The sequence below is a fragment of the Azolla caroliniana genome, unplaced genomic scaffold (genome assembly GCF_043228905.1).
Source record: "Azolla caroliniana isolate FFs.n. ecotype wild unplaced genomic scaffold, voAzoCaro1.0.p SCAF_22, whole genome shotgun sequence".
NCBI classification, from domain to species: Eukaryota; Viridiplantae; Streptophyta; class Polypodiopsida; order Salviniales; family Salviniaceae; genus Azolla; species Azolla caroliniana.
The window spans coordinates 2,754,781-2,772,802 of NW_028230457.1; the positions used below are offsets into that span (position 1 = coordinate 2,754,781).

At 38.7% G+C, this 18,022-nt stretch overlaps 9 non-coding genes across 9 annotated transcripts; all 9 read left to right on the forward strand.

Moving 5' to 3' along the window:
* Nucleotides 1-5,256: 5,256 nt before the first annotated feature.
* On the forward strand, nt 5,257-5,330 carry TRNAI-AAU (transfer RNA isoleucine (anticodon AAU)). Its single transcript has one exon. It is a non-coding gene; the product is annotated as a tRNA-Ile (tRNA).
* A 680-nt stretch (nt 5,331-6,010) lies between these two features.
* Nucleotides 6,011-6,084, forward strand: TRNAI-AAU (transfer RNA isoleucine (anticodon AAU)). The gene has a single exon. It is a non-coding gene; the product is annotated as a tRNA-Ile (tRNA).
* Nucleotides 6,085-9,114: 3,030 nt separating this feature from the next.
* On the forward strand, nt 9,115-9,188 carry TRNAI-AAU (transfer RNA isoleucine (anticodon AAU)). The gene has a single exon. It is a non-coding gene; the product is annotated as a tRNA-Ile (tRNA).
* Nucleotides 9,189-10,367: 1,179 nt separating this feature from the next.
* TRNAI-AAU (transfer RNA isoleucine (anticodon AAU)) lies at nt 10,368-10,441 on the forward strand. The gene has a single exon. It is a non-coding gene; the product is annotated as a tRNA-Ile (tRNA).
* A 1,167-nt stretch (nt 10,442-11,608) lies between these two features.
* TRNAI-AAU (transfer RNA isoleucine (anticodon AAU)) lies at nt 11,609-11,682 on the forward strand. Its single transcript has one exon. It is a non-coding gene; the product is annotated as a tRNA-Ile (tRNA).
* Nucleotides 11,683-14,859: 3,177 nt separating this feature from the next.
* Nucleotides 14,860-14,933, forward strand: TRNAI-AAU (transfer RNA isoleucine (anticodon AAU)). The gene has a single exon. It is a non-coding gene; the product is annotated as a tRNA-Ile (tRNA).
* A 490-nt stretch (nt 14,934-15,423) lies between these two features.
* TRNAI-AAU (transfer RNA isoleucine (anticodon AAU)) lies at nt 15,424-15,497 on the forward strand. The gene has a single exon. It is a non-coding gene; the product is annotated as a tRNA-Ile (tRNA).
* Nucleotides 15,498-16,191: 694 nt separating this feature from the next.
* On the forward strand, nt 16,192-16,265 carry TRNAI-AAU (transfer RNA isoleucine (anticodon AAU)). The gene has a single exon. It is a non-coding gene; the product is annotated as a tRNA-Ile (tRNA).
* A 768-nt stretch (nt 16,266-17,033) lies between these two features.
* Nucleotides 17,034-17,107, forward strand: TRNAI-AAU (transfer RNA isoleucine (anticodon AAU)). Its single transcript has one exon. It is a non-coding gene; the product is annotated as a tRNA-Ile (tRNA).
* Nucleotides 17,108-18,022: the final 915 nt, after the last annotated feature.

Genomic DNA, 18,022 nt, shown 5'->3' on the forward strand with positions numbered 1-18,022 from the left:
AACATGGAGTGTGTTAGAAATGGCGCCACAAACGAACCCATCCTGGACGGATGATGGGGTAGTCAATTCGGAGTCGACCGTCTCCGAAGGATAGGAAACTGAATTTACCTTCATACTTTTGCACGAGCATCTTGGCTTGCTAAATGTGATCGAGCGGTTGCACCAATCTACTATTGGATTGTGCGCCTCCAACCACGTTAGTCCTAAGACGATCGGATGTCGAGGAGATGCGATGAGGTAAAAGGTGAGCTCCTCTTGGTGTGAGCCCACCCGAAGCCCTAATGGGATTGTAGCTTGAGTAATTGCACCTGACGAGAGGACGCACCCGTCGATGGCTTCAACTGGAATGGGTTTTGAGAGGCCAACGACAGGTACGCCATGTGCTTGGGCAAACGCGACGTCGATGAAGCAAGAAGATGCCCCAGAATCAAGTAAAGCAACAGACTGAATGGAACTAGAGTTAAACGAAAGCCATACCTCCAATGTGAAATTGCCTGATGGTCCGGCAATGGAACCAAGAGAATGTGGGCGACGGGAGATGTCCAGTTGCATGGCTCCTACTGCAACCGAACGATGTCGTTTTCCGGATGTTGGGGTCCGTTAGCTCGATGGAATTGTGGGCGAGTACTCCTAGGACAATGGTGAACGACATGACCGGAGGCGCCACAATACATGCACAAGCCATTAGCCCGCCGAAATTGTCGTTCAGCATCAGTCAATGGCCGAAATCGGGCTTGATCAATTTCCATGGGGACAGGAGCATCTGCCGAAGTAGGCGAGTGTGAGGATGCTTGGGGTTGTATGACCGGGGCATGGCGTGGAAGTGAATGAGGTGGAACCCAAGTCCGGCGCTCTTCTTGGCGAAATTCGAAAAGACGATTGTCACAATGGACTGCTTGTGAAATCGCTTGGGATAACGAGGTGGGCTCCGGAAAGTTTAAGAGAAGATTCTTGACATTGCTTCGAAGACCGCGCCGAAAGTGATCAACTAAAGCTTGATCATCCCAATTGACGTCGCATGCTAGTTGTCGAAATTCGGAAGCATAGACCGAAGCTGCACGTGAACCTTGTTCGAGTGCATAAATCTTGTTAAGAGCTGTACGTCGTCGGTCCGTCTCTCCAAATGTGGCCTCTAACTCGGCGAGGAAGGCGGGAAAGTCCTCCAATAAAGGTGATGAGGTTTCTACCAATGGTGCAAACCAAGCTTGGGCCGGACCGGAGAGAAGGGTGCCCACAAGACCGACTTGTCGAAGACCATCTCCATAACGTTGAGGTTGTAGCCGAATGATAAGTCGAACTTGGTTGATGAACCCTCGGAAACGCGACCTCGTTCCATCAAATTTTTCTGGGAGGCTAACCTTAGGCTCAAGAAACTGTGACGGAGCTAGGCTAGATGTTGGTAGAAGATCGGGCTCTAGGCTAGGTTGTTGTGGGAGACTAGGGTTCGGGGGTTGTGAGGATAAGGAGGTACCGACTTGAAGTTCTTGTAAAGAATTTTGAAGAGCTTCATTTTCAAGCTGTAGTTGTCGTAAGGCTACCATTATTTGGCCTAACTCACTAGTTGAGTCGGACATAGCTATGGCTTATGAGAGGGAGAGCTATGAGGATGGAAGGTGAACAAACTGTCACGGATCATAAACTCAAGAGACAACCAAGAAGATAACCAAATGGACAAGAAAGAAGATAGTACTAAAGGAAAGACTCCATAACTGGTGTTGTTCACCTTGAATTCCTTCAAGGTGAACTCCTCTATTTATACTACATGGCATGCACACTTGTTGCACGCATGTGAATCTACAATAGAGCATGTAGGTATGCATGCATGTGCCAAGTGTAAATACTACAAGGGAGCAACTATGCACATGATGCTAGCAAAATAATAAGGACCAATTACATACATAACTAGTACTAGATATCTTGGTTAACTCATTATAGTAGATTATAACATGGTCGTGTCAAGAGTTCGAATCTTGACAGCGGACACTTGCACGTGGGGGGCTGGCTCTTCCATCAGTACCCCGAAAGTTAGTTTCCTGGAAGCTCAGCCAACGATGTTGCTACAGCCATGGTTTGCTGCTTGTGAGAGTGTTGTTGCATTTTCCGGCAATAACGTCAGACATGTCCATAATTGTGGTAGTAGAAACACTTCGGGCATCCTTGGGCATCGCGATTAGGAAGGTTTTAATGATTCTGCATCTGCACATTTTGGACGTCAATGTCCATGGGGGTCGCTCCTTGGTCTAGCGCGCGCAAGTCGGTCGATGGTGGAGGGGGCCATCGTGGTTGGGAGTCAGATAGCGTACAAGCTTCGATGTGATGGGCAATGAGGATCGCATCATTGAAGGTCTTGGGACCTTGGTCCCGGGCACGGCGAGTGATGTCAGGTCGCAAACGGGGCCATAAGAAGAAAAGATTGACATGCTCAGGCATGGTTGGATCGACACAGACCAGAAGCTGATTTAGGCGAACACCAAATTGGCCTACTGGTTCATGCACTAGCTGTTGCAGCGTCTCGAGTTGTTGCAATGCCGTCTGGGCTGAATTTTGAAGCGCGAAGTTTTGCACGAGCAGATCCCGGAGAATCACCTAGTTCTCCGTCACTTCGCTAGCTTGTTGTACGTACCAAGTGGCGGCGACATTTTCGAGCAAGGTGCGAACTTCCAAAGCCTTGCACTCGTCAAACCATTTACGGTAACTTGAGATCATTTCAAAGTGATCCAACCATGCTAAGACATCCACAAATGGCCAGCCAAAAAAGGACTTTGGGCGAACCTTGGAATATGGCCAATCTAGAGACCGATCGTTGGTAGCGGAGAGGAAGGAGAGCATAGCTTGGTTCGTGTGGCTGATTTGAAGCATGCTGTTGGAGTCGACTTGCAAGAGTTTCTCCATTTGGAAGGGGGGTGGCCGCTGAGGAGGTTGCGGGAACTCAAATTGCATAGGGGTATCGACTTCAACGTCGACCGGAGGGAATTAGGACACCATGAACGGGGTGATAGTGGCTAAAATTTTACCCCGCTTCTCCACCAATTATGCGAAATGCACATAAATGGAATCCAAACTAGCTTGCTTAGCTTCTTTCTTCCTATTCAATTTAAAGTCGTACATAAGTACCCATTTGGGTTGGCTTTAATTAGCTACATGCATCCTAACAAGGGTATGCTAAAAGGGTGGCTCAACGGAAAACATGTACACCATAGCATGAAGGCATGCAAGCTAAACAAGGGTATGCTAAAAGGGGCACAAAGAAACACACGCACACCCAACATGAAGGCATGCACTTGCATCCAAGTGACCAAATTAGAAATTGGTACTACTACTTGGTTCTTACCATAAAAGGTCTCACAACCGAGACCTATTTGTTCGGAATATTTCCCTCTAGTGGGAGGAGCCGATTGTTCGGCTTGAGCACCGATGCTCCAATGAAATTTGAGGGCTCTAACATAACAAACATCTAAGGCCAATTAGCTCAGTTGGTTAGAGCGCCGTATGAATAACGCGAAGGTCATAGGTTCGAGACCTATATTGGCCAAAATAAACGTTCGTCATTAAAAAGTCATCTAAAATATAAGGCTAAAAGAATAAGCGAGGCAATAAAATAAGAATCTATGAAAAAGGAAATAGGACATTCACCATTCCATAAAGTAGGTGAATTGGAAAACCTTTGGTCGAATGACCTAGGGGATCAGAGGGATAACGGAAAAAATACTTCTCCTTTTGCGTGCTGGTTCATTTCAAAGGTCTCTATCTTGCATCTTATTTTGCCAACGCAGAACCTGCATGTTGACTTAAACTGGCTCTAACCGGAGTATTGTTTCGACCAATGTTGGAAATCACATTCGTTGGGGTTAAGATTTTCTAGTAGCTTCTCAGGGATACAAATTTAAAATGACATACGGTGGATTAGTTTAGTTGGTTAGAGCATCGTGTTAATAACTCGTAGGTCGTAGGTTCAACATCGAGATTGAACATAAACAACGCTTAGTTGGTTAAGACGGTTGTGTAGTTCTTAAGATTTAATGAAGAAGCAAGGCAATAAATATGAATTCATGAGAGTTTATATCTTATGTTACTAATAAGAAAATGGTACTACTACTTGTTTGTTACCATAAAAGGTCTCTCAACCGAGACCTATTTGTTAGGAAGATTTCCCTCTAGTGGGAGGAGCCGATTGTTCGGGCCGAGCACTGATGGTCCAATGAAGTTTGGACAGCTCTAACTTAACCGACATATTAGTTGATAGAAATTAGCTCAGTTGATAGAAATTTAAAATGAAGGTTAGAGCATCGTGCTAATAACTCATAGGTCGTAGGTTCAACATCGAGATTGGCCATCAGCAACTATTAGTTGGTTAAGGTGGTCGTGTACTATTAAGATTTAATGAAGAAGTTAGGCAATAAATATGAATTCATGAGAATTTATATCTTATGTTAAAAATTAGAAATTCGTACTGCTACTTGTTTGTTACCATAAAAGGTCTTTAAACCGAGACCTATTTGCTTCTACTGGAAGTAACCAACTGTTCGGGCCGAGCATTGATGCTCCAATGAATTTTTGAGAGATCTAACTTAACCGACATCTAAGGCCAATTAGCTCAGTTGGTTAGAGCGTCGTGCTAATAACCCGAAGCTCATAGGTTGGAGACCTCTATTGGCCATCAAAAACGTTCTAGGTTAAAATTTCATCTAGAATATAAGGCTTAAAGTATAAACGACACGATAAAATAAGAATCCATAAAAGATAAAATAGTATATACAACATAAATAAGAATCCATGAAAGATAAAATAGTATAAAATTGGCGTGTTGACTTAAACTGGCTCTAACCAGAGTATTGTTTCAACCTATATTGGAAATCACATTCGTTGGGGTCAAGATTTTCTAGTAAGTTCTTGGTGATAGAAATTTAAAATGACATACGTTGGATTAGTTGAGTTGGTTAGAGCATCGTGCTAATATCTCGTAGTTCATAGGTTCAATATCGAGATTAGCCATAAACAACGCTTAGGTTGTTAAGACGGTCGTGTACTTCTTAAAATTTAATGAAGAAGCAATGCAATAAATATGAATTCATGACAGTTTATATCTTATGTTACAAATTAGAAATTGGTACTGCTACTTGTTTGTTACCATAAAAGGTCTCTAAACCGAGACCTATTTGTTAGGAATATTTCCCTCTAGCGGGAGGAGCCAACTATTCAGGCCGAGCACCAATGATCCAATGAAGTTTGGAGAGCTCTAACTAAACCAACATCTAAGGCCAATTAGCTCAGTTGGTTAGAGCGTCGTGCTAATAACGCGGAGGTCATAGGTTCGAGACCTGTATTGGCCATCATAAACATTCTAGGTTAAAAGGTCATCTAGAATATAAGGTTAAAAGTATAAAGGACGCAATAAAATAAGAATCCATGAAAGATGAAATAGTACATTCAACATTCCATAAATTAGGTGAATTGGTAAGACGTTGGTCAAATAACCTCGGGGATCGTAGCCATAACGGAAAAAAACCTTCTCCTTTTGCGTGCTAGTTCACTTCAAAGGTCTCTATCTTGCATCTTATTTTTGCCAACGCATAACCTGCATGAACAGTAGTTTTGTTTCGACCAATGTTGGCAATCACATTCATTGGGGTTAAGATTTTCTAGTAGCTTCTGAAGGATAGAAATTGAAAATGACATACGGTGGATTAGTTGAATTGGTTAGAGCATCATGCAAATAACTTGAAATCAGAGGATGTGAAGATTCGCCATAAACAACTCTTAGCTTGTTAAGACAGTCGTGTAGTATTAAGATTTAATGAAGAAGCAAGGCAATAAATATGAATTCATGAGAGTTTATATCTTATGTTAAAAATTAAAAATTGGTACTGCTACTTGTTTGTTACCATCAAAGGTCTCTGAACCGAGAGCTATTTCTTAGGAATATTTTCTTCTACTAGGAGTAGCCGATAGTTCGGGCCGAGCACCGATGGTCCAATGAAGTTTTGAGAACTCTAACTTAATCGACATTTAAGGCCAATTAGCTCAGTTGGTTAGAGCGTCATGCTAATAACGTGAAGGTCATAGGTTAAAGACCTATATTGGCCATTATAAACATTCTTGGGTAAAATGTCATTTAGAAAATACGACTCAAAGTATAAGCGAGCCACTAAAATATGAATCTGTGAAACATCAAATACTACATTCAACAATCCATGAAGTAGATGAATTGGTAAGACTTTGGTCGAATAACTTGGGGGATCAGAGACATAACCGAAAAAAATCTTCTCCTTTTGCGTGTTGGTTCACGTCAAAGGTCTCTATCTTGCATCTTATTTTTGCCAACGCATAACCTCCATGTTGACTTAAACTGGCTCTAACCGTAGTATTGTTTCGACCAATGTTGGAAATCACTTTCATTGGGGTTAAGATTTTCTAGTAGATTCTCGGGGATAAAAATTTAAAATGGCATATGGTGGATTAGTTGAGTTTGTTCGAGCATCGTGCTAATAACTCATACGTCTTAGGTTCAACGTCGAGATTGGCCATAAACAACTCTTATTAGTTAGGAATATTTCCTTCTATTGCATGGTCCAATGAAGATTTGAGAGCTCTAACTTAACTGACAACTAAGGCTAATTAGCTCAATTGGTTAGAGCGTCGTGCTAATAATGCGTAGGTCGTAGGTTCGAGACCTATATTGGCCATCATAAACATTCTAGGTTCAAATGTCATCTAGAATATAAGGGTTAAAGTATAAACGACGCAATAAAATCAGAATATATGAAAGATGAAATAGTACATTCAACATTACATAAAGTAGGTGAATTGGTAAGACTTTGATCGAATAACCTGGGGAATTAGAGGCTCTAACTTGCGTCTTATTTTTGCCCATGCACAACTTGGATGTTGACATAAATTGTCTCTGATGGTAGTATTATTTCGACCAATTTTGGAAATAACATTCTTTGGGGTTACGATTTTCTAGTAGCTTCTCTGGGATAGAAATTAAAAATTACAGCTGGTGGATTAGTTGACTTGGTTAGAGCATCATGCTAATAACTCGTAGGTCGTACATTCGATATCGACATTGACCATAAACAACGCTTAGTGGGTTAAGACGGTCGTTTAATTATTCAGATTTAATGAATAACCAAGGCAATAAATATGAATTCAAGAGAGTTGATATTATAAATGTCTCACTTTTGCGTGTTCCTTCACTTCAAATGTCTCTATACTGCATCTTATTTTTCCCAACGCATAACCTGTATGTTGACTTAAATTGGCTCTAGCCAGAGTATTGTTTTGACCAATGTTGGAAATCACATTGGTTGGGGTAAAGATTTTCTAGTAGCTTCTCGGGGATAGAAATTTAAAATGAAGGTTAGTGCATCGTGCTAATAACTCGTAGGTCGTCGGTTCAACATCGAGATTGGCCATCAGCAACTATTAGTTGATTAAGGTGGTCGTGTACTATTAAGATTTAATGAAGAAGTAAGTCAATAAATATGAATTCATGAGAATTTATATATTATGTTAAAAATTAGAAATTGGTACTGCTACTTGTTTGTTACCATAAAAGGTCTTTAAACCGAGACCTATTTGCTTCTACTGGAAGTAACCGACTGTTCGGGCCGAGCACTGATGCTCCAATGAAGTTTTGAGAGATCTAACTTAACCGACATCTAAGGCCAATTAGCTCAGTTGGTTAGAGAGTCGTGCTAATCACACAAAGTTCATAGGTTTGAAACCTATATTGGCCATTACAAACATTCTTGGGAAAAATGCCATTTACAAAATAAAACTCAAAGTATAAGCGAGCCAATAAAATAAGAATACGTGAAAGATGAAATACTGCATTCAACATTCCATGAAGTAGATGAATTACTAAGACTTTGGTCGAATAAATTGCAGAATCAGAGCCATAACCGAAACAAACCTTCTCCTTTTGCGTGTTGGTTCACTTCAAAGGTCTCTATCTTGCATCTTATTTTTGCCAACGCATAACCTGCATGTTGACTTAAACTGGTTCTAACCGGACTATTGTTTCGACCAATGTTAGAAATCACATTGGTTGGGATTAACATTTTCTAGTAGCTTCTCGGGCATACAAATTTAACATGACATACCGTGGATTAGATGAGTTAGTTAGAGCATCATGCTAATAACTCGTAGCTCGTAGGTTCAATATCGAGATTGACCATAAACAACTATTAGTTGGTTAAGACGGTCGTGTAGTATTAAGATTTTATGAAGCAGGGCAATAAATATGAATTCTTCAGAGTTTATATCTTATGTTACAAATTAGAAATTAGTACTGCTACTTGTTTCGACCATAAAACGTCTCTAAATCGAGAACTATATTGGCCATCATAAACATTCTAAGTTAAAATGTCATCTAGAATGTAAGGCTTCAGGTATAAACGACGAAATAAAATATGAATCCATGAAAGATGAAATAGTACAATCTTCATTTCATGAAGTAGGTTAATTGGTAAGACTTTGGTCGAATAACCTCGGGGATCACAGGCATAACGGAAAAAAATCTTCTCCGTTTGCGTACTAGTTACCTTCAAAGGTCGTAGGTTCGAGACCTATATTGACCATCATAAACATTATAGGTTAAAATGTCATCTAGAATATAAGGCTTAAAGTATAAATGACACAATAAAATAGGAATCCGTGAAAGATGAAATAGTACATTCATCATTTCAAGAAGTAGGTGAATTGGTAAAACTTTGGTCGAATAACCTAGGGGATCAGAGGCATAACCTCGGGGATGCTAATTTAAAATTATAGACGGTGGATTTGTTCAGTTGATAGAATATCGCGCTAATGACTCGTAGGTCATACATTCGATATCGACATTGGCCATAAACAACGCTTACTTGGTTAAGACTGTGGTTTAGTTATTCAGATTTAATGAATAAGCAAGGCAATAAATATGAATTCATGAGAGTTGATGTTTTATGTTAAAAATTAGAAATTCGTACTACTACTTTCTTCTTACCATAAAAGGTCTTTCAACCGAGACCTATTTGTTAGGAATATTTCTCTCTATTGGGAGGAGCTGACTGTTCGGAGCGACCATTGATTGTCCAATGAAACTTTGAGGGATCTAACTTAATCGACATCTAAGGCCAATTAGCTCAGTTGGTTAGAGTGTCGTGCTAATAACGCGAAGGTCATAGGTTCGAAACCTATATTGGCCATTATAAACAATCTTCGCTGAAATGCCATTTGGAAAATAAAATTAAAACTATAAGCGAGCCAATAAAATAAGAATCCATGAAAGATGAAATACTACATTCAACATTCCATGAAGTAGGTGAATTGGTAAGGCTTCGGTCGAATAACTTGGAGGATCAGAGGCATAACCCAAAAAAACCTCCTCCTTTTGCGTGTTGGTTCACTTCAAATGTCTCTATCTTGCATGTTCTTTTTCCCAACGCATAACCTGCATGTTGACTTAAACTGGCTCTAACCGGAGTATTGTTTCGACCAATGTTGCAAATCACATTCGTGGGGTTAAGATTTTCTAGTAGGTTCTCGGGGATAGAAATATAAAATGGTATACGGTGGATTAGTTGAGTTGGTTAGACGATCGTGCTAATGGCTCGTAGGTCGGCTCGTAGGTCGTAGGTTCAACATCGAGATTGGCCATAAAGACCTATTAGTTGGTTAAGACGGTCGTGTAGTATTAAGATTTTAGGAAGAAGCAAGGCAATAAATATGAATTCATGAGAGTTTATATCTTATTTTAAACATTAGAAATCGGTACTACTACTTCTTTATTACTATAAAAAGTCTCTAATCCGAGACCTATTTGCTTCTACTGGAAGTAGCCCACTGTTCAGGACGAGCACTGATGGTCCAATGAAGTTTTGAGAGCTGTAATTTAACCGACCTCTAAGGCCAATTAGCTCAATTGGTTAGAGCATTATGCTAATAACACGAAGGTGATAGGTTTGAAACCTATACTGGCTATTATAAACATTCTTCGCAAAAATGTCATTTACAAATAAAATTCAAAGTATAAGCGAAGCAATAAAATAAGAATACGTAAAAGATAAAATACCACATTCATCATTCATTTCAATAAGTAGGTGAATTGATAAGGCTTTGGTCGAATAACCTGGGGGATCACAGGCATAACGGAAAAAATAAGAAATTAAATAAATAAACAAGGCAATAAATATGAATTCATGAGAGTTGATGTTTTATGTTATACATTAGAAATTCGTACTACTACTTTCTTGTTACCATAAAAGGTCTTTCAACCGAGACTGATGTGTTAGGAATATTTCTCTCTATTGGGCGGAGCTGACTATTCGGGGCGACCACTGATTGTCCAATGAAACTTTGAGGGATCTAACTTAATTGACATCTAAGGCCAATTAGCTCAGTTGGTTAGAGTGTCGTGCTAATAACGCGAAGGTCATAGGTTCGAGACCTATATTGGCCATTATAAACATTATTGCGTGAAATGGCAATTGGAAAAAAAAAATTAAAACTATAAGCGAGCCAATAAAATAAGAATCCGTGAAAGATGAAATACTACATTCAACATTCCATGAAGTAGATGAATTGGTAAGGCTTTGGTTGAGTAACTTGGGGGATCAGAGGCATAATCCAAAAAAACCTTCTCCTTCTGCGTGTTGGTTCACTTCAAATGTCTCTATCTTGCATGTTCTTTTTCCCAACACATAACCTGCATGGTGACTTAAACTGGCTCTAACCGGAGTATTGTTTCGACCAATGTTGCAAATTACATTCGTTGGGGTTAAGATTTTCTAGTAGGTTCTCGGGGATAGAAATATAAAATGGTGTGCGGTGGATTAGTTTAGTTGGTTAGAGGATCGCGCTAATGGCTCGTAGGTCGTAGGTTCAACATCGAGATTGGCCATAAAGACCTATTAGTTGGTTAAGACGGTCGTGTAGTATTAAGATTTTATGAAAAAGCAAGGCAATAAATATGAATTCATGAGACTTTATATCTTATTTTAAAAATTATAAATCGGTACTACCACTTTATTACTATAAAAAGTCTCTAAACCGAGACCTATTTGCTTCTACTGGAAGTAGCCCACAGTTCAGGACGAGCACTGATGGTCCATTGAAGTTTTGAGAGCTCTAACTTAACTGACATCTAAGGCCAATTAGCTCAATTGGTTAGAGCATCGTGCTAATAACACGAAGATCATACGTTCGAAACCAATATTGGTTATTATAAACATTCTTCGCAAAAATGTCAATAACAAAATAAAATTCAAAGTATAAGCGAGCCAATAAAATAAGAATACGTAAAAGATAAAATACTACATTCATCATTCATTTCACGAAGTAGGTGAATTGGTAAGACTTTGGTCGAATAACCTGGGGGACCACAGGCATTACGGAAAAAATTAGAAATTAAATAAATAAGCAAGGCAATAAATATGAATTCATGAGAGTTGATGTTTTATGTTAAAAATTAGAAATTCATACTACTACTTTCTTCTTACCATAAAAGGTCTTTCAACCGAGACCTATTTGTTAGGAATATTTCTCTCTATTGGGAGGAGCTGACTGTTCGAGCCGACCACTGATTGTCCAATGAAACTTTGAGGGATCTAACTTAATCGATATTGAAGGCCAATTAGCTCGGTTGGTTAGAGTGTCGTGCTAATAACGCGAAGGTCATAGGTTCGAGACCTATATTGGCCATTATAAACATTCTTGGGTGAAATACCATTTGGAAAAAAAAAATTAAAAGTATAAGCGAGCCAATAAAATAAGAATCCGTGAAAGATGAAATACTACATTCAACATTCCATGAAATAGATGAATTGGTAAGGCTTTGGTCGAATAACTTGGGGGATCAGAGGCATTACCCAAAAAAAACCTTCTCCTTCTACGTGTTGGTTCACTTCCAATGTCTCTATGTTGCATGTTCTTTTTCCCAACGCATAACCTACATGTTGACTTAAACTGGCTCTAACCGGAGTATTTTTTCGACCAATGTTGCAAATCACATTCGTTGGGGTTAAGATTTTCTAGTAGGTTCTCGAGGATATAAATATAAAATGGCATACGGTGGATTAGTTGAGTTGGTTAGAGGATCCTGATAATAACTCGTAGGTTGTAGGTTCAACATCGAGATTGGCCATCAGCAACTATTAGTTGGTTAAGGTGGTCGTGTAGTATTAAGATTTAATGAAAAAGCAAGGCCATAAATATGAATTCATGAGAGTTTATCTTTTATGTTAAAAATTAGAAATTGGTACTGTTCCTTGTTTTTTACCATAAAAGGAATCTAAACTGAGACCTATTTGCTTGGATTGGCTAAGTAACCGATTGTTCGGGCCGAGTAGTAATGGTCCAATGAAATTTTGAGAGCTCTAACTTAACCGACATCTAAGGCCAATTAACTCAGTTGGTTAGAGCACCGTGCTAATAACACGAAGGTCGTAGGTTCGAGACCTGTATTAGCCATCATGAACATTATAGGTTAAAATGTCATCTAGAATATAAGGCTTAAAGTACAAACAATGCAATAAAATAAGAATCCATGAAAGAGGAAATAGTACATTCATCACTTCAAGAAGTAGGTGAATTGGTAAGACTTTGGTCGAATAACCTGGAGGATCAAAGGCATAACCTCGGGGATACAAATTTAAAATTACAGATGGTGTATTTGTTGAGTTGGTTAGAGCATCGTGCTAATAACTCGTAGGTCGTACATTCGATATCGACATTGGCCATAAATAACACTTAGTTGGTTAAGACGGTCATTTAGTTTTTAAGATTTAATGAATAAGCAAGGCAATAAATATGAATTCATGAGAGTTGATGTTTTATATTAAAAATTAGAAATTCGTACTACTACTTTCTTGGTACTAGAAAAGGTCTTTGGTACCAGAAAAGGTCTTTCAACTAAGAACTATTTGTTAGGAATATATCTCTCTATTGGGAGGAGCTAACTGTTCAGGCCGACCACTGATTGTCCAATGAAACTTTGAGGGATCTTACTTAATCCACATCTAAGGCCAATTAGCTCAGTTGTGTTACCCGGACCCGGACAGTCAGTTTTACCGAACAAGTGGGAAAGCGTCAAAAACGGAGTCGGTTCGGATCGACTGTTCGGATCAATGACTCAGCAGTGAACGAAGAGAACTAAGTTAGTTAGATAATTTTGTAATTCTTGGTAGTAAGTAGGAATAGTTCTTGATGAGAAAAGACCTTCGGTATACCTATAAAAGGGAACCGAAGGCATTGTAAGAAAGGTCGTTTATTTAGTAATATAAGTTTAAGTTAGGAAGATCATGTACAGATTTTGTGTTCTTTCTATTGTCTATGTTGTTAAGTGCAATCTTCCTAATTTATAACTAAGTAACGATCACGGTCATTACCGATTAATATAGTATATTTCCGTTCATAAACACAATTCCTTGTTAGAACGTTGAGTAGCGACGTTCACTCTTCTGTATCGATAGTAGTTAGTAAGTAGCCGATTAACACAGAAGAAATTTGGCACGCCCGGTGGGACATCTGCAATTAAGCAGAGAACAAATCGAATGGATGTCGTATGAAGAGGAGACATCGGTCGGTTGTAAGCGCCCTCGTACAAGGTCAGTTACGAAGGCAGTGCAGGAAGCGTTCATTGCGCAAGAACAGCCGGAATCAAGCACAAAGTGGTCGAAACTTCCTGACTTATCCGATCAATTACCTTCAGACGAAAAACAGACGGAAGAGGTATCGTTTTACGACATTTGGGACGATATGCCTTATACTTATTCTAAGTTCCGGGAAGGAACAGATGCGGAAGCACATGTTAGGGATTTCTTAACGACGTGGGAGATTAACCATGGAGCTCAGCGATTGTCGGCAGATGCCGAAGATAAGTCAAAAATCCCTGAGTTCGTCTTATCATTAGACGGATATTCCACCAATTGGTTTGCGCAGAACGGTCTTCAAGGATTTCCATCCTTTGAAGTGCAATCTTCCTAATTTATAACTAAGTAACGATCACGGTAATTACCGATTAATATAGTATATTTCCGTTCGTACAACACAATTCCTTGTTAGAACGTTGAGTAGCGACGTTCACTCTACTGTATCGGTAGTAGTTAGTAAGTAGCCGACTAACAAGTTGGTTAGAGTGCCGTGCGAATAACGCGAAGGTCATAGGTTCTAGACCTATATTGGCCATTATAAACATTCTTCAGTGAAATGCCATTTGGAAAATAAAATTAAAAGTATAAGCGAGCCAGTAAAATAAGAATCCGTGAAAGATGAAATACTACATTCAACATTTCATGAAGTAGATAAATTGGTAAGGTTTTGGTCGAATAACTTGGGGGATCAGAGGCATAACCCAAAAAAAACCTTCTCCTTCTACGTGTTGGTTCACTTCGAATGTCTCTATGTTACATGTTCTTTTTCCCAACGCATAACCTACATGTTGACTTAAACTGGCTCTAACCGGAGTATTGTTTCGACCAATGTTGCAAATCACATTCGTTTGGGTTAAGATTTTCTAGTAGGTTCTTGGGGATATAAATATAAAATGGCATACGGTGGATTAGTTGAGTTGGTTAGAGGATCCTAATAATAACTCGTAGGTTGTAGGTTCAACATCGAGATTGGCCATAAAGACCTATTAGTTGGTTAAGGTGGTCGTGTAGTATTAAGATTTAATGAAGAAGCAAGGCCATAAATATGAATTCATGAGAGTTTATCTTTTATGTTAAAAATTAGAAATTGGTACTGTTCCTTGTTTGTTACCATAAAAGGAATCTAAACCGAGACCTATTTGCTTGGATTGGCTAAGTAACCGATTGTTCGGGCCGAGCAGTAATGGTCCAATGAAATTTTGAGAGCTCTAACTTAACCGACATCTAAGGCCAATTAGCTCAGTTGGTTAGAGCATCGTGCTAATAACGCGAAGGTCGTAGGTTCGAGACCTATATTAGCCATCATAAACATTATAGGTTAAAATGTCATCTAAAATATAAGGCTTAAAGTACAAACAATGCAATAAAATAAGAATCCATGAAAGAGGAAATAGTACATTCATCACTTCAAGAAGTAGGTGAATTGGTAAGACTTTGGTCGAATAACCTGGGGGATCAAAGGCATAACCTCGGGGATACAAATTTAAAATTACAGACGGTGGATTTGTTGAGTTGGTTAGAGCATCGTGCTAATAACTTGTAGGTCGTACATTCGATATCGACATTGGCCATAAACAACGCTTAGTTGGTTAAGACGGTCGTTTAGTTTTTAAGATTTAATGAATAAGCAAGGCAATAAATATGAATTCATGAGAGTTGATGTTTTATATTAAAAATTAGAAATTCGTACTACTACTTTCTTGGTACCAGAAAAGGTCTTTCAACTGAGAACTCTATTTGTCCAATGATTGTCCAATGAAACTTTGAGGGATCTAACTTAATCGATATCGAAGGCCAATTAGCTCAGTTGGTTAGAGTGTCGTGCTAATAACGCGAAGGTCATAGGTTCGAGACCTATATTGGCCATTATAAACATTCTTGGGTGAAATGCCATTTGGAAAATAAAATTAAAACTATAAGCCAGCCAATAAAATAAGAATCCGTGAAAGATGAAATATTACATTCAACATTCCATGAAGTAGATGAATTGGTAAGGCTTTGGTCGAATAACTTGGGGGATCAAAGGCATAACCCAAAAAAACCTTCTCCTTGTGCGTGTTGGTTCACTTCAAATGTCTATATCTTGCATGTTATTTTTACCAACGCATAACCTACATGTTGACTTGAACTGGCTCTAACCGGAGTATTGTTTCGACCAATGTGGCAAATCACATTTGTTGGGGTTAAGATTTTCTAGTAGGTTCTCGGGGATAAAAAGAAATTTAAAATGCCATACGGTGGATTGGTTGAGTTGGTTAGAGGATCCTGCTAATAACTCGTAGGTCCTAGGTTCTACATCGAGATTGGCCATAAACAACTATTAGTTGGTTAAGACGGTCATGTAATATTAAGATTTTATGAAGAAGCAAGGCAATAAATATGAATTCATGAGGGTTTATATCTTATGTTAAAAATTAGAAATCGGTACTGCTACTTCTTTATTACCATAAAAAGTCTCTAAACCGAGAGCTATTTGCTTCTACTGGAAGTAGCCCACTATTCAGGACGAGCACCGATGGTCCAATTAAGTTTTGAAAGCTCTAACTTAACTGACATGTAAGGCCAATTAGCTCAGTTGGTTAGAGCATCGTGCTAATAACACGAAGGGCATAGGTTTGAAACCTATATTGGGCATTATAAACATTCTTCGCAAAAATGTCATTTACAAAATAAAACTCAAAGTATAAGCGAGCCAATAAAATAAGAATACGTAAAAGATGAAATAATATATTCATCATTCATTTCACGAAGTAGGTGAATTGGTAAGACTTTGGTTGAATAACCTGGTGGATCTCAGGCATAACGGAAAAAGAAATTCTCCATTTGCGTAATGGTTGACTTCAAAGGTCTCTAACTTGCGTCTTACTGGAGTATTGTTTCAACCAATGTTGGAAACCATATTCGTTGGGATTAAGATTTTCTAGTAGCTTCTCTGGCATACAAATTTAAAATGACATACGGTGGATTAGTTAAGTTGATTAGAGCATCGTGCTAATAACTCGTAGGTCGTAGGTTCAACATCGAGATTGGCCATTGTAAAGAATAAAGAGATGGATTCTTGTGAAGTAGAATAGGTGTGAACTGTGCGTATGTGTGTATAAGATAGAGAGAGAGATAGAGAGTATACGCAAGGTTAAGTATATTAGCAAAGGAGAAAGACTCAACCTTATACAAGGTGGGAGGAGGGTGCTTTATGTAGTCACCCTCTCTCTTCATTAACTACAAGGCTCATGGAGCATGGGGAATGTGAAAGCTCATAAGTTATGTGTCATAGAATATGATTCTATGACTCATATTAAATGCTAGAATACAAAGTGGTGATATAATGGTGACTCATGACCGTTGAGGTGTAACTTAATGGTCCGATGAAGTTTTGGGAGCTCTAACTTAACCGACATCGAAGGCCAATTAGCTCAGTTAGTTAGAGCATCGTGCTAATAACGCGAAGGTCGTAGGTTCGAGACCTATATTGGCCATCGTAAACATAATAGGTTAAAATGTCATCTAGAATATAAGGCATAAAATATAAACAACACAATAAAATCATAATCCATGAAAGATGAAATAGTACATTCATTACTTCATGAAGTAGTTGAATTGGTAAGACTTTGGTCGAATAACCTAGGGGATCAAAGGCATAACCTCGGGGATACAAATTTAAAATTACAGATGGTGGATTTGTTGACTCATTAGAGCATTCTGCTAATAACTCGTAGGTCGTACATTCGATATCGACATTGGCCATAAACAACGCTAAGTTGGTTAAAACGGTCGTTTAGTTATTAAGATTAAATGAAAACACAAGCCAATAAATATGAATTCATGAGAGTTGATGTTTTATGTTAAAAATTAGAAATTAAATGAATAAACAAGGCAATAAATATGAATTCATGAGAGTTGATGTTTTATGTTAAAAATTAAAAATTCGTACTACTACTTTCTTGTTACCATAAAAGGTCTTTCAACCGAGACCTATGTGTGAGGAATATTGCTCTCTATTGGGCGAAGCTGACTATTCGGGGCGACCACTGATTGTCCAATGAAACTTTGAGGGATCTAACTTAATCGATATCGAAGGCCAATTAGCTCAGTTGGTTAGAGTGTCGTGTTAATAACACGAAGGTCATAGGTTGGAGACCTCTATTGGCCATTCTAAACATTATTGGGTGAAATGCCATTTGGAAAATAAAATTAAAACTATAAGCGAGCCAATAAAATAAGAATCCGTGAAAGATGAAATACTACATTCAACATTCCATGAAGTAGATGAATTGGTAAGGCTTCGGTCTTATAACTTGGGGGATAAGAGGCATAACCCAAAAAAACCTTCTCCTTTTGCGTGTTGGTTCACTTCAAATGTCTCTATCTTGCATGTTCTTTTTCCCAACGCA